We start from the raw sequence: 14,460 nt of genomic DNA, 5'->3' as shown, positions 1-14,460 counted from the left end.
TAGGGGGGGGGGGACATAAAGCAGAACACAATTTTCACAAATGAAGGAGCATCGCAGGTGGTAAATACAGCACTTTGGGGTACAGCAAGTCGTGAAACATATTAACAAGGTAAATATTCTTACAAAATTCACACTCAACGAAGCAAGAACAAAATAGCGAAAGCGAATAAGTGCTCTGGGAGAGAAAAATGTTACTAAAAGTGCTAGGATTGTAAATACGTTAGTAATGCTGAATAAAATAAGGAAGACTGTGTGTTATCGTGGCAATTCTGGAGGGTAACTGATTCCATTCTTTTATTGATAAGGTTAACGGCGAATTGTTGGACTTTTCCGTCCGGGCAAAGATAGGGTTAACTTTGTAGGCATGATCGATGCGATGTGAAGTATGAGGTGACGGTAAAATGTGTGACCGGGCAAATGATGTGTTGCTGTGATACAGTGTGTGAAAAAAGCATAATCTGGCGAATTTTCTGCGCATTGCGAGTGGCGGCATGTTGAGTGTTTGCTTCAAAGATGAAACGCTTTGAAATCGGGAGTAGGATGACATGATGAATCGCGTTGCTTTATTCTGGACGGCTTCGAGTAGATTGGTAAGGGCGATCTGGTAGGGATGCCAAATGACTGATGCATATTCCAGGGAGGGACGCACGAAGAAAGTGTACGCTTGAAGCCTGGTGTCCCTGTCGGCCAGATGCAAGCGTCGCTTCAGAAAGCCAAGTTTCTTTTGCGCTTTAGTTGTGATATATTTTATATGGTCAGTCCATGTTAAGCTAGAATTTATGTAGACACCGAGGTATTTAGCCGATGTAACCGAGTTTACTATGCTATTGTTTAAAATATAAGTATTAGTTTGAGACTTTGGAACGGAAGTGAAGTTCAGGTGATTGGTCTTTTCTGTGTTAATTTGCATCTGCCATTTGCAGCACCATTCCGTTAGTTTATTAAGGTCAGATTGCAGTGTTATAATGTCGTTAGGGCTAACCATATATCTCTCTGTAAATCACACAATCATCGGCAAAAAGACGAACTGTTGAATTAATATTTAATGCTATGTCATTAATGTATATCATCATGTATCATTTAGCGTTTCATCTTGAAACAAGACCGGCGAGCGCACACTTTCTTGTACGGAATTCTGCTGTACAGTAACAGATGGACGCATTGTGAGTGAAGAACAGAAACGATGGATGGTTAGGCTGCTTGACTCTCGGCATGTTTGAATGGGCAAAGTTCCGAATTTGTCGCTGTGTGGTGTATGTTTGTGTGCTCGTCATGTGCCGTCATAGCGCGGGTATACTTGCGCGGAATGTGTTTCACTCGGCTACAAAACTTTGCACGCTGCGGCATCGAACACGCACCAATACGTGTGCAAACTACGGGAAGGTGATCGAAGATGAGGGATATAGCACTGTGTGTACTGTCAAAAGGAAAGAAAGAAAGAAAAAGAAAAAAAACGCCCTGTCCCGAGTTGGCATAATGATTCAACCTTTATTTCTTTTTTAACCCGACATGTAACACCATTTATTACATGAGCTTTATCCGTGGGTAAAAGTAATGGCACAACTCACTATTTGCCCGTTCATTACATGCACCAGCCAGTCCAAATTAACACTATACTAGAGCTTATTGACGCATCGCATTACACTCTAGCACGGCATTGCAACGCTCACCGGACTCTCGTCTGGTTGACTTATCTGCCTTTCCTCTCCTTGCTTTCTCTATCTCTTTGTATACAATGTATACAAAGAGATATCTCTTTGGCAATGTATACAATGTATACAATGCCCTGTGGCAGAGAAAGCGATCTCCTCTTCCAGAGTTCAATTATTTGTCAAGCAATCATTTTACTCTTCCAACAACTACTGCATAAATGGGAAAACGAAACCGATTTTGTTTTGTTCTCCGCGCTCCCAGCACCAGGTGGAACCACGCGCGGCGCTTCCGATCTCGGAGGATGTAACAAGACGAGCGGTTGACGAAGCTGCATTGTGTAGCCAGCCGGTTTATCTTTTTATGTTGTACAGTTTGTTAGTTTACCGTAAATATGTCTTGATTTGTACTCAAGAGTGGATCAAGGCCCTATGGAACAGAGATTGACGCATCGTGAGCGAAGAACAGACGCGATGGATGGTTAGGCTGCTTGACTCTCGGCTGTACGACTCTCGGCATGTTAGGACTGGCAAAGTTCCGAATTTGTCGCGGTGTGGTGTACGCTTCTGTGCTCGTCAAGTGCCGTCAGAGCGCGGGGATGTTTGAACGGAATGTGTCCCTTCGTCTACAAAACTCTGCACGCTGCGGCATCGAAGTCCTGTGTACGGGTGCACGTATGCGCTTGGATACGGGATAGCCTGCCCTCAACGGATGTTCAACAGTGTACGCACGCTGCGCGTACGCGTACGTATGAGGTAAGCCCGTTGTAATTCTATTTGTTCGGTTTGCATAGTGTAGCTGTTTAGATGATGTGTGGTAAGCTGGCGTGGCGAACAGAACTATTTGTTTTTCAAAAGGCCAGTAAACAGCGTCATAGGGCAAAAATGGCGCGTGAATGGGAAAAAGGATCACATAATTTCACATCGATCTCCATGGTAGCGCGATCGAAATTTTTTGTGTGGCGCGTATAACCTATTGCTCATGCGCGTTAAAAACTTAGAATAAGAGTGCATTCAGTTGCGCACATAATTCCTATTGACGCTTGTACTGTCACTATACGTGCGATAGTCGCCTCCTTGTTTGCATGCATTTACATTGTAGTTACCAAAAAAAAAGTGTTAGCTCTGCTGTGTCTTTCCTTGGTGCAACTGCTTGTGGTGCAGCAAGACGTTTTGCTTCTAATGATGTCTGGGCAATCCAAGCGTTCGTGTCGTGTAGCTAGCTGTAAATGTATCAGTTGCAAAAAAAATTGTACATGCCAGAGAAGCAAATGCAATCAATATAGACTGTATTTTATAAATCCTTCAGTTCAACTGCTTCAGCAGAAAGTAGATATGCATGAAAATCAGATGATTGTGCTGATGCTTAGCAAGAACAGGGTAACATAACATTACTGATTCAATATTTTCTTTTACTGAAAGACTAGTTGCTGGTGTCCTGCTGGAGCTGAGAAGAGATCTGCTGCCTGCCATGAGACCATGTCTCTCAAGTTACCGCAATATTGTTGCCTTCAAAGTAAGTGGATTTGTTTCTCTCAGCATTTTACTACCAACCTGCATCATGGCAATTCACTTAGCTGTGTAGGTGATCACTGTTAGTGACATTGGAGTGCTGGTGGACAAGCACCCTTTGAATGTTACAACACACAGCTGTGGCAATATGTGAAGCTGTTAATATACAGAGTGTCCCAACTATGATGCATAAATATTTTTTAAAATAAAGATGCCACGTAGCTGGACAAAACCAAGTTATTATGTTTGCCATTGCTTGGAGATACTGAGAATATTCTTTGCATTCTGCCTAATTAGATCATTAGTCTTAATTAATCAACCTCTCAATTACTCTAATCAGATGAAAAGTGTAAATGAGGAAATTGTAGAACACCATGAACAACTCCTGATACAGCATCCTGTTGTGCAAAAAGTGCTACATATAAGTGTTCTTCCGAGCGGGAAAGAAGCTCGCGAATACACATAAAATTGCCGCATGAATGGCCGCTCGAGGCTCTTTGCGTGTATTCGTGGCTTTCTTTCACGCTCAGAAAAACTTTCATGTAGCACATATTTCATGTAATTATAATATGTGAGAAGTTGATTAAATAATTTACACTTAATTATGCAATTAGGCAGAATGCAAAAAAAGTGAGTATCTCCAGGTGATGGCAAACTTTACCTTGGTTGTGTCCAGATACGTAGCATTTGCATATTTTCAAACCTTTGTGTGTTGGGATGCCCCGTATAAGCCAGATTTGTTTCTCCAAGTTAATATACTGATGACATTCGATTGTGGTCTAGCAGGCAAAAATGCTAAACAGGAAGAAATATTAATTTGCTCTTGGTAGGTTGTTCAAGCAAATCAGCCAAGTTGTTACACATGAAATGCGGCATTTGTAGGTGTGTTCCGCAACACTGCAGCCCTGCAGCCCTAAATAACTTTTGAGTAAAGTGCTACTACTATAATTTCTCTAAAGCATGCAGCAAGGTTCAGCATTCCAGGAGGCTGGCATCAAGAGAGATCTATTTATATGAATTTCATATGTGAAAATGAGGTGTTATTGTTTGGATGACTGTATAAACTTATGCTTTAATTCCAGTCTTGCATGAGGCAGACTTGGACGGGAAAATTGATTTCTTTTGGGCAATGTGGTACAAATGCATGGGGTAATGCTTGTATGCATACACATTACATCCCTATTGCTTAGCCAAGGGGTGCCCCTGCGTGTTAAAATTTACAGGGCTCAGATTGAAGAATGTCAACTTTTGTAAAATCAACTACACCTTTTAGATTATGAGATTACAATTATTGCATACCGTCATAGTGTGGTATATGGGCTGAATGTTTTTCACTTTGTCTATAAAACCCTGCACACTGCGGTATCATGAAAATTTATTCTATGTAAAACAAGCGATGCTGCTTGCCGATTTAAGCAAATATAAGGCAACTTTTCTAGGAATGTTTCTGGCCTTGTAATGTACTTCATGTTATATTCTTTAAGACTATAAAGCAGATTGTTCTTCTGCACATTTTCTGGAAACTTAAACTGCGGCGATCTAAACCACTTGGCAACAATGCTGTGATCGCTACCGCGTGTGGAGCAAACGCAGCTTTGCCTTGTTCAATTGTGTCGCGGGCACTTCTGAAGCGCTGCCTATTTAGTAAATAATCTTGGTGGCATGGAAGCGCCATCTGCTTCTATGCATTGCTTTGTTTTCTTGTGGCATCACGTCACATTATAATCGTAATATTTTTTTTTCGTTTTCTGAGAGTCTCATATTGCCCCCCCTCATCATGCTGTCATTGTGGTTGCATTATTTATGTGCAAATATTTATGTATAGATGACCACTGCTCCAAGTTCCATTTTATCGCAAAGTAAGCTACGAATACCCAAGGAATTATGTATAGCAAAATACCAAAGTCAAATTGCCGAACACAACCAAGGAGACTCAGTGCACAGTCTCTCACCAGATTGCATTGGTCATGCAAAGGTGCACAGCATACCTCTTTATTACTTGCTGAACAAGCTGTGAGAAAACTGAATATTTATGTAGCTTCAATTAAGTGCTATCAGCCATTACTTCTGCCCTCGGCAATTGTGGACTATTATCACGGCTTTTCTTTTTCTAACTCATTTTGCTTATTATAGAGGGATTACTGCCTGTGTTCATAGGAAATAAATCACATGGGCAATCAAACGCCAAGAATGTATAAACTTGGAACATTGATTGTGCAGTTTGATGGTTCAGAATAAGTAGAAATACAGCATAAAAACTTAACTTTTACTTGAAACAACAATAGAGCATACAGTAACCATACGTGCCTGCTGTAGCCCCTGTGCCAAGTAAATTTCAATTCTCCTTTTTGCATCCTATCAGAGCGCTGGTAACATGTTTCACATTTCTGTCAGCCAACTAACCTGTCTTGTAACAGTAAAAATGTGCCAACTGTGTTTTTTAACAACATGCTAGAATATGCAGGCAGTTCGCTTAGAAAACTAAAGCCATAGAATCAATACAGTGATGCGACTTTCGGTTTGCATGTCACAGGTTGAGAAAAATAAGGTGGGAGCTGTTTCCAATGTTCCGACTAGATAGCAAAGCTAGCATAAAAGGTTGCACACCACTGAGCTCTACTATGGGGGGCTGGATAGCGCATTGAGCGCCTTCGACTGAAGCCAACCTTGTCCCAGAAGTTGGTACTTCACGACTTTGCTGTGGCATTTCACCTGCACAGGAGTGCGGCATTTCTGCTATAATGCTTGCCCTTTGTGCCGCAAGCTACCGAAGCAATCCAGAGAAGTATTTCGAGAAGACGTCCAGAATTTTCCATCACAGCACTGACAGCATCGCTAACATGAGTGGCACGTGCTGAAAACACTTGTCAATCAGAAAATGCTTTCTGTAAGAAAAACTTATCACGTACGGGTTCAGAACATCGTAACAGCTCTCACCAGACATGTGGAGACATCGCCTAGATGTGGAAAACCACGATGAAAAATTTTTATGGCAGCAATATTGTGCAACGGCACACACTAGTAAGTGCAGCGTATGCCCTACTTTTGGGACAAGCCGCTGCACGACACTGCATTTCCGCTGGCTTCATCTACCCCTGGCTCTGGGCAGCGAAGCGGCATCCAGCAAAACATAGTAGAGATCAGTGGTGCACATAGTATTTTATGTCCCCTTTCTCGATGCCAGCTGAACACACGGTAACTGTTTCCAAAGCAGAAAAACTAAGGGCAAGGGCTCTGTACACATTGCATCGTAATGTGGCTGATGCTTGGGCAAAGCAAATACTGTGCATGGTAGATTTGTGTGAGGCAAGCTAGGAGTCAAAAAGCCTGCTGCATACTAGCAAATGACCAACATATTGTTGCATGTTGAAATTCTTTTTTTATTCCTCATCACTCATTTGTGTAGGGGAGACGGCTCTCACAACTGGAGAAGCCTGGGAAGCATGCAGTACTCCACAAAACCAGTTTCAACGTAAAATGTGTCTGCATCTCATAATTTCATGGCTGCAAGAGTGAGCCCAATGGTAAACACATCTGAGTGTTCATGATGTCATGCATTATCCACTTTATCTGCACGTCATACCTATCCTGACAAAGCTGATATTGCCTTTAGAGAAATTGTAGATGTTGTGAGCTTGCATTTCAGAACGCACAACAAGCTTAACACGTACAACACCAGAACAATTTGTTGAGAATTTCGGATCAGGAATCTTCGAAGCACAATTTGTTTAGTGGTGTTAAGATTCTGCTTAAGGTTGTTGATTATTACATTCATATAGTGTTCAAGCATTGCTGTAACAACATTCTTCGCTTGGAGTACATAGTACTCCAAGCGAAGAATGCCACCAGAACGCCACAAGAAATGCCACCAGCTCCACATGAGCTGGTGGCATTTTGCTCCATATTCAAAAACTGGTTTCTTCTTCAGTTGAGATTTTCAAGTTTGCATTCTTTATTAGCTGTTGTATGTGACCTATCCTAAATGTTTGAATAGTGAACACAACGTGACCTTTTTGATTGATTTTGTGGATTGTACACCCTTGCTGCAAACAATTTGAGATGATAACTGTTTCCGCCTTAATGAAAAATAATTGCTTGAAGCAGCCATAGCCACCAATAATACTAGCATGACACGATTATGAAAATTGTGATGTACTTTGATTTATAATGTTTTTAAACATATGGAGCTCTGCCTGTGGTGTAAATGGGTTCCTGATATCCATTCGTGATGCAAGAATTTGAAGAATAAACTGAAGCAAGAATGTTTACTTACTTTTCAAGAGAAGCTCATGGCAATTTCCTCATGAAAAGTAAAATAACTAGAAATAACTTTACTGAGCTGAGAAGAGTGCTACAATTGTCTCATTCGAATAGTGCCATATACAGAAGCTACAACAAATGTTTAATATTTTGGTTGCATTTGTATATATGGTCTTGTCACGTGTTGCAAGCTGTATTCAGAATGGCCACAGCTCAGTCATGATTGTGGCATTGTGCAATGAAGTACCGCTGGCATCACCCGGAAAGTGTCGCAAAGTTACAAATACAACTTTGAATGGGTTGTTTTAGGAAAAAAGACTTAGCTCAGCAAATTATCCTTTTTTATGCAGCCTGTCGAGACAAGGTTTCTGTACATGGCCATGGCGCTCAAGGAAGAAACCGAGACTGTAGACTGCCAACGTTCATTCCTGTTCCGGCAAAGACGGGCCAGCAGTGACCAGCAGGATTTTACAAAGTGAACTCATCACAGCTTGAGCCACTCCATGCCACAAGCAGTTGCTCCTCGAGCCACCGTGCAAAGGTTCCTTGGGGCACAAGTCCAACTCAGCGCCACAACCTTTCTTCTGCAGTTTTTCTACCTACTTAGCTAACCAGGTGGGTCAAAGATGGCAGAGGGAAAGGGAATCACAGCTTTAAGCATAGAACCTGCTGAAGCTTAATGCAGTTTGAGAGTGAACAGTAAACGAGAAATAGGTGGAGAGAAATAGGACACCTCTTCTCCCTCAGAGAATTGGCAGTGAAAAAAAAAACAGCTTATGAAGGCTTGAATATTGGTCGGAATAATTTGGCATAGGTAGGATAATGACTATGAATGTTTCTGGCAAAGGTAGTGGTAGTAGGCTGAATAATCAAGGAGTTTAAATATAGATTAGAAAACAAATTTCATTACACTACCAGAATTTTAAATCATCCCAATAATTCTTTTAATTGATGGTTTATGCGTGTTGAGCGACAATGCTTCTTGATGCCTGCTTCTTGCTGAGATCATTCTTATGCTGCATAATTCACCTGTTCAAGTTCCATGTTTCTCCCGTCCAAGCAAATTTACATTCATCACAAGAAAACTTATAGATGATTTCCAGAAACTTGCTGATTAAATGAGAGAGCAGCATGCACCCCAGGCTTTCTTACATATGCGTTCAAGAGCCTCAGATCTCGTGAATGTTAGACATACTCCTGCTGAGCAAGTTCTTGGTATCATCTACAAGGTCATTTCAGAATATGAGTTTGCTTAAGTTGGAGAAACAGTCGATCGAAGACATGTCAAGCGATATCGCTGTCGATGCATCTACATTCCAACTGAAATAAAAGTAAATATAGCACCAAATGCAAGAATTATTGGGATGATGCCATTCTTGCAGTGGAATGAAATCCTTCTAATCTAAATATGCAATCCAAATAATTCAGACTACTAAATACTTCCAAAGGGGTTGCATCGTGAATTATGCATGTTGTATTCCGTAGTTTCTTACTATAAGACCCATCGATGCTTAAACAGCAGAGAAAACATTAAGAGCTGAGTACTTAATACTTTATATTGCTCCATAAATCAGTTTCCCTGCCAACATCAGCGTCCCGCGCTAATAATGTTTGGGAGAATGTGTGAAACAAGGCACCTGACCCATAGGGTAGTGCTGTTCACTTTGTTTGGGAATGAAGGTCATACTGTACATGTATGTGATAGCCATACGTGTCATTACCTTTAAAAAAGGAAGCAAAACTGTGAGTCTGCCTAAGTGGAACAGATTCATTAAAAAATGTTTTGTGCATAAACAAACAAGGACGAAGAAAAGGAGCAACACAAGCACGATCCCGTTCTAACAACTGGTTTTATTTTCGAAGAACCATTTACTTAAGAACCCAGATCTGTGCTATCCAGTCAACACAACACATCAATAGCGTATATAACAACACTTTTGATAAAAATGCCACGGATAAGCGCGACCCAGTCAACATAAAAACAGCAATGCGCATTAAACAAGCACTTAAGATGAAAAGACAGGAGCGAATATAGCAGTGAAACAGAAGGATGACTGATGCATTTTTCCTTTAGTTTTGCAATCCAGTGCGCTTCCACAATTTCTCGCGATTTGATTTCGATGCCTAAACAATATGGAGGTGCTTCTAAGTCAAGGTGAGCACGCATGTTCTTGACAAAGCATAGCCAAATGCTTACTAGGGCCAGCTTTCAGACTGGACAAGTGTTCCCTTAGTCTCGTGTTAACGCATCTTGCAGTCTGCACTACGTACACATGACCTCATGTCGTAGGAACCTGATACACAACTTTCTTCGCGCAATGAAGAAATTGGTTCTCACGCAGATTTTTAATACTGCATTCTTTCTTTGCATCACCCTTACTTTCGAACTTACTTTTTATCCTAGAACACACACTACCTCTTGTTTTTAGCCGAAAGCACCACTTTTACTTCGTAACTCCCAGCCACCTTTTTAAGTCTGTGTGAAAGGCCATGCACATACGGAATCACTGAAACCTTGGAAGCTAATTCTTTCTGGCTTTGTTATTTTGTGCATAGTTCTTTATCCTGTTTAAGTTTTTCTTAAGTCTAGCACATGGCGCCAGCATCACAGCGAGCAGGCACCTACCCGGCCTCTCTCAACCGATCAACTTGCTCAAGAAAGGCAATGTTTACTGTGCGGAACACGACTTCAACAATGCTGACCGGCAACATGAAATGACTATGCCATTCTTCACAAGCCTGCAATGGTTTTAGGCATAGTTCATTAGCGGTTTTCCAGCTCGGGGCGTGAATGACCAACACACATGTTCTGGTAGAATTTCTAACTTGACATAAAGGAACTGTAGCTTGTTATCTACCGGTACTTCCGAAGTAAAAGTCAAGCCTTCAATAGTAGTAGAAGCCTTTGACTCTAGGCAAGGGCTTAAATTTTACTTTGCAAGTACTGGTAGATAAGAAGCTACAGTTTCTTGTTAACAAGCTACATGAACTATGCCTCAAGCAATTCCAGGCTTGTAAAGAATGGCACAGTCATTTCATGTTGCCACTCAGCATTGTTGAAGTCGTGTTACCGCACTGTAAACATTGCCTTTCTTGAGCAAGTTGATCAGTTGAGAGAGGCCGGGTACCTGCTCGCTGTGATGCTGGTGTCATGCGCTAGACTAATGAAAAAACTTGAACAGGATAAGGAACTATGCACAAAAAATTTAAGGCAGAAAGAATTAGCTTTCAAGGTTTCAGTGATTCCATATGTGCATGGCCTTTCACACAGACTTAAAAAGGTGGCTGGGAGTTATGAAGTAAAAGTGGTGTTTTCGGCTAAAAACAAAAGAGGTAATGTGTGTTCTAGAGTAAAAAGTAAGTTAGAAAGTAAGGGTGATGCAAAGAAAGAATGTAGTATTAAACATCCGCATAAGAACCAATTTCTTGATTGTGCGAAGAATGTTGAGTATCAGGTTTGTATGACATGTGGTCATGTGTACGTAGGGCAGACTGCAAGATGCATTAACACAAGACTAAGGGAACACTTGTCCAGTCTGAAAGGTGGCCCTAGTAAGCATTTCGCCATGCATTGTCAAGAACATGCGTGCTCACCTTGTCTTAGAAGCACTGGCACATTGTTCAGGCAACGAAATCAAACCGCGAGGGAAATTGTGGAAGTGCACTGGATTGCAAAACTAAAGTAAAAATGCATCAGTCATCCTTCTGTTTCATTGCTAGATAAAGAGAATTCGCTCCTGTCATCTTATCCTTAACATAGTTTCATCTTAAGTGCTCGTTTTATGTGCATTGCTGTTTTTATGTTGACGGGGTCGCGCTGATCCGTGGCATTTTTATCACACGTGTTGTTATATGCGCTGTTGATGTGTCCTGTTGATTGGATTGAGCAGATCTCTGGGTTCTAAGCAAATGGTTCTTCGTCCTTGTTTGTTTGTGCGCAGAAAATTTTTTTAATAAAATGAGTTTTTCAAAACTGTAAGGAGGTTTTTACTGTGTGCAGTTTAAAAAAAAGAAAAAAGCTTCACAGCTGTTACTAAATGCACTCTCCAGAGCTTTACACTATGCAGCTGTACTAGTTTACACAGAATACACGTCACCTCTCGTCACGGCCCAGGTGGCTATTCAGGTTTTTCAAAGGTGTTTCATTGTATGGGACGGCACATACAGCATCACTTATTTGCAAGATATTGCATTCCAATTCTGTCATATGAGATAAATTCATTAGAGAGTTTTAAATTGCCCTAAATGTATTACAGCTGTGGACCAGTACACTGGCAGTAGCTTGCAGTAACTATAGCTTGGGGAATATAATTGCAACTGCCATGTTATGTGTACCTGCTAGTGCACAGGCATCGGCCACAGAAATCTTTAGGGTACACTAGTTTCTTCTATTTTGGAGTACGCATCCTCCACCAGATTAAAATGTGAAGTGGATTGTCATTTGCGGCGTATACTCCTGCGTAAACTTTATAACCATTTCTCCTCATCTGCTCTACAGATCATTGTTACTACAACTGCAAAAGCAGGGTGCCTGTTTACAGCACCTGTAGAGAGCAAAGTCGGCGAATCTTGAATGAATAATCATATAATTTTAGTATTTTCCAGCAAAGTTAACACTTTGTGTCTTCCACTGTGGTGTTTTTCAAATTCTAAGGTTGGCACATGTGCACAAGGTTTCACTACAGTATGTCATTTTGCAGGAAAAAGTGTATTTGCGCGTGATGTTCTGCTGCACAGAATGTCATGAGTTTTCTTATGTGTCGGTCACCATCTCGCAAACTGCTCCTTTCGGAGTTGGAAGGCAACATTAAGGCGAAGTACATTTAATGTTCGAAAAAAAAGGATGTGCCCTCTGATCCCCTTATTTTCGATGGGGGCGAAATGCGAAAACACCCGTCTACTTAGATTTAGGTGCACGTTAAAGAATCCCAGGTGGTCCAAATTTCCGGAATCCCCCACTATGGCGTGCCTCATAATCAGATCGTGGTTTTGGCACGTAAAACCCCATAATTTAATTTTTTTGATCTCCTTATTCTCCTCACTTGATGCCTAGTGTTCTAATAGCATGATCGACACGATGACCATCAATGTGATGTGCAATTATTGTGTATTGGGGGCCAGGGTACATTCATTTTAGCAGCTTTTTCGGTTGACTTGAATCAGTATTGTAGAATGCTGTTTGCTTCTTTTACTCATTGTTACCAAATATCACTTTTGACTGCGGCAACAAGTATAATGTTGTGTGCTAGCACTCCTGCCAACCGATATAACTTGAAGGCATCTGTGATAAAAAAAACAGCTAATGATTTCCCAAGAGCTAAGGTCCAGTGAGACCAATAAATTTTAAGCTAATACCTGTGGATGGTACTGCTGAATGAATGCCCATCCAGTAGGACTGTCCATACCATTTTCTTCCATAAAATTACATTGAAGATTTGAACAGAATCTGAACGTAGACTTGTCTGCAAAGTGATCCATTTCCTTATCCAAGTAATACAGCTTCAGCAGGAAGACTGAAATTTCAAGTCGTCAGTAGTGGCATGAACATACAGTAAACAGTGCTAAACTTTTCCCTATCTTGCACCTTTTATCATTTCCCGTCCCATTTTTTTTCACAGGCTGTTCTTTACTATTTATGGTCATACCCAGTTTAATTTGGTGTCCTTACTTATTTATTATTTGACCAATATCTTTTTTTCTTTATCGGATCTTGATGAAATGTTTATTGATAACGTACCTTAATTTGCCATTTCCACTGATCTTAAACAGACACATCATGTTACCAAGTTTATTTTGCCTAACTCTTCATTGCTTTTTTTTGCCAAATGTCCAAACAGTTTATTTTAATTCCTATGTTGATTTCTGGGAAGAATATGTCTACTAGGTCTACAGATCGTTTTCTGTTTAGGTCATCCCTACTCATTGTAACAACTTACAGCAGTGCCCCTACACACTCCATCACAATCACTGCGAAACACACCCTTCCTACCTTTATTTTAACACTTTGGTTTCTCTTGACCTACTATATGCACCAGATGAGGGTAGGGGCGAGTGAGCTATGCACATCAAAAACCACTGCCAAGGAAAACAGCTGCTGCCCTGAGGACACGTATCTGTCGAAATGTTGGCTACAGCAATATCCCTTGTTTTGACAATGTTGAACCACGTTCATGGTTTTTTAATACTTCAGTTACCGCTTTGTTGTGTTCTGTGATTGTCTTTTGTTGCCACTTCCTTTAGGATGGAAATTCACCAATATTATTTGTTTCTCCTAACAGCAGCAAGTTTATCCTTGCAAGGCATGTGGGAACAGCTTTCACCAGGAAAAGTACAAGACGAGTGGTCGAAGAAAATAAAATTGCTTCTGTGATCTAAAGTACTTGACGAATAAAATTTTGCACTTATTTGTATATATGTCGTGCAATTCATTCATATCACAAAAAGCAAAGTGTTTGATCTTTTGAGCTATTTCAATGTGTTGGCCAGACAGTTTTCTCCATAGCGACCTGCGGCTTCTGCAATGAGCTGCATTCATGACATTTGCATTAAAGGATATGTACTATCGGGGACAAAAGTGCCCAGGATGTGCGAGTGTCGACCAAATTGCATCTCTGCACTATCAGCCGCTATCATCTGCGTTGCAGACCACTTTCCGAATGCAAATGTTAGCGTGGCTGATCCCAGCAGAAAGTGCACCATTAAATTTCGGTCGTCATTCGCACATTTTGGGCACATCTGTCCCCAATAGTACATTCTCTAAATAATCAATATGCTCTGTAAAACATAATGCATGAAACACCTCTATTTTAACGATTGGACCGTATAGTACAGATTTAGCATACGGAGCCTTTTTATTTCTGAGTACGGAAACACCTGTATGTTAACGGTTGGACCGTATAGTAGAGATTCAGCATACAGAGTCTTTTGTTTTCTGGATACAGAAACACCTGTATTTTAACGGTTGGACCGTATAGTACAAATTCAGCCTACGGAGCCTTTCGTTTCCTGGATACGAAAATACCTGTATTTTAACGGTTGG

General features: G+C 40.9%; 1 long non-coding RNA gene across 1 annotated transcript; it reads left to right on the top strand.

Moving 5' to 3' along the window:
* The first annotated feature begins 1,775 nt into the window (after positions 1–1,775).
* Positions 1,776–13,900, top strand: LOC125947026 (uncharacterized). The gene is made up of 4 exons (XR_007468079.1): positions 1,776–2,405; positions 3,072–3,165; positions 7,772–8,036; positions 13,700–13,900. It is a non-coding gene; the product is annotated as an uncharacterized LOC125947026 (long non-coding RNA).
* The last annotated feature ends 560 nt before the right edge of the window (positions 13,901–14,460 follow it).

The sequence above is a fragment of the Dermacentor silvarum genome, chromosome 7 (assembly GCF_013339745.2).
Source record: "Dermacentor silvarum isolate Dsil-2018 chromosome 7, BIME_Dsil_1.4, whole genome shotgun sequence".
Classification (NCBI taxonomy): Eukaryota; Metazoa; Arthropoda; class Arachnida; order Ixodida; family Ixodidae; genus Dermacentor; species Dermacentor silvarum.
Note: the sequence above shows the minus strand (reverse complement) of the source record. Positions and strands in the feature narration are given on the sequence as shown.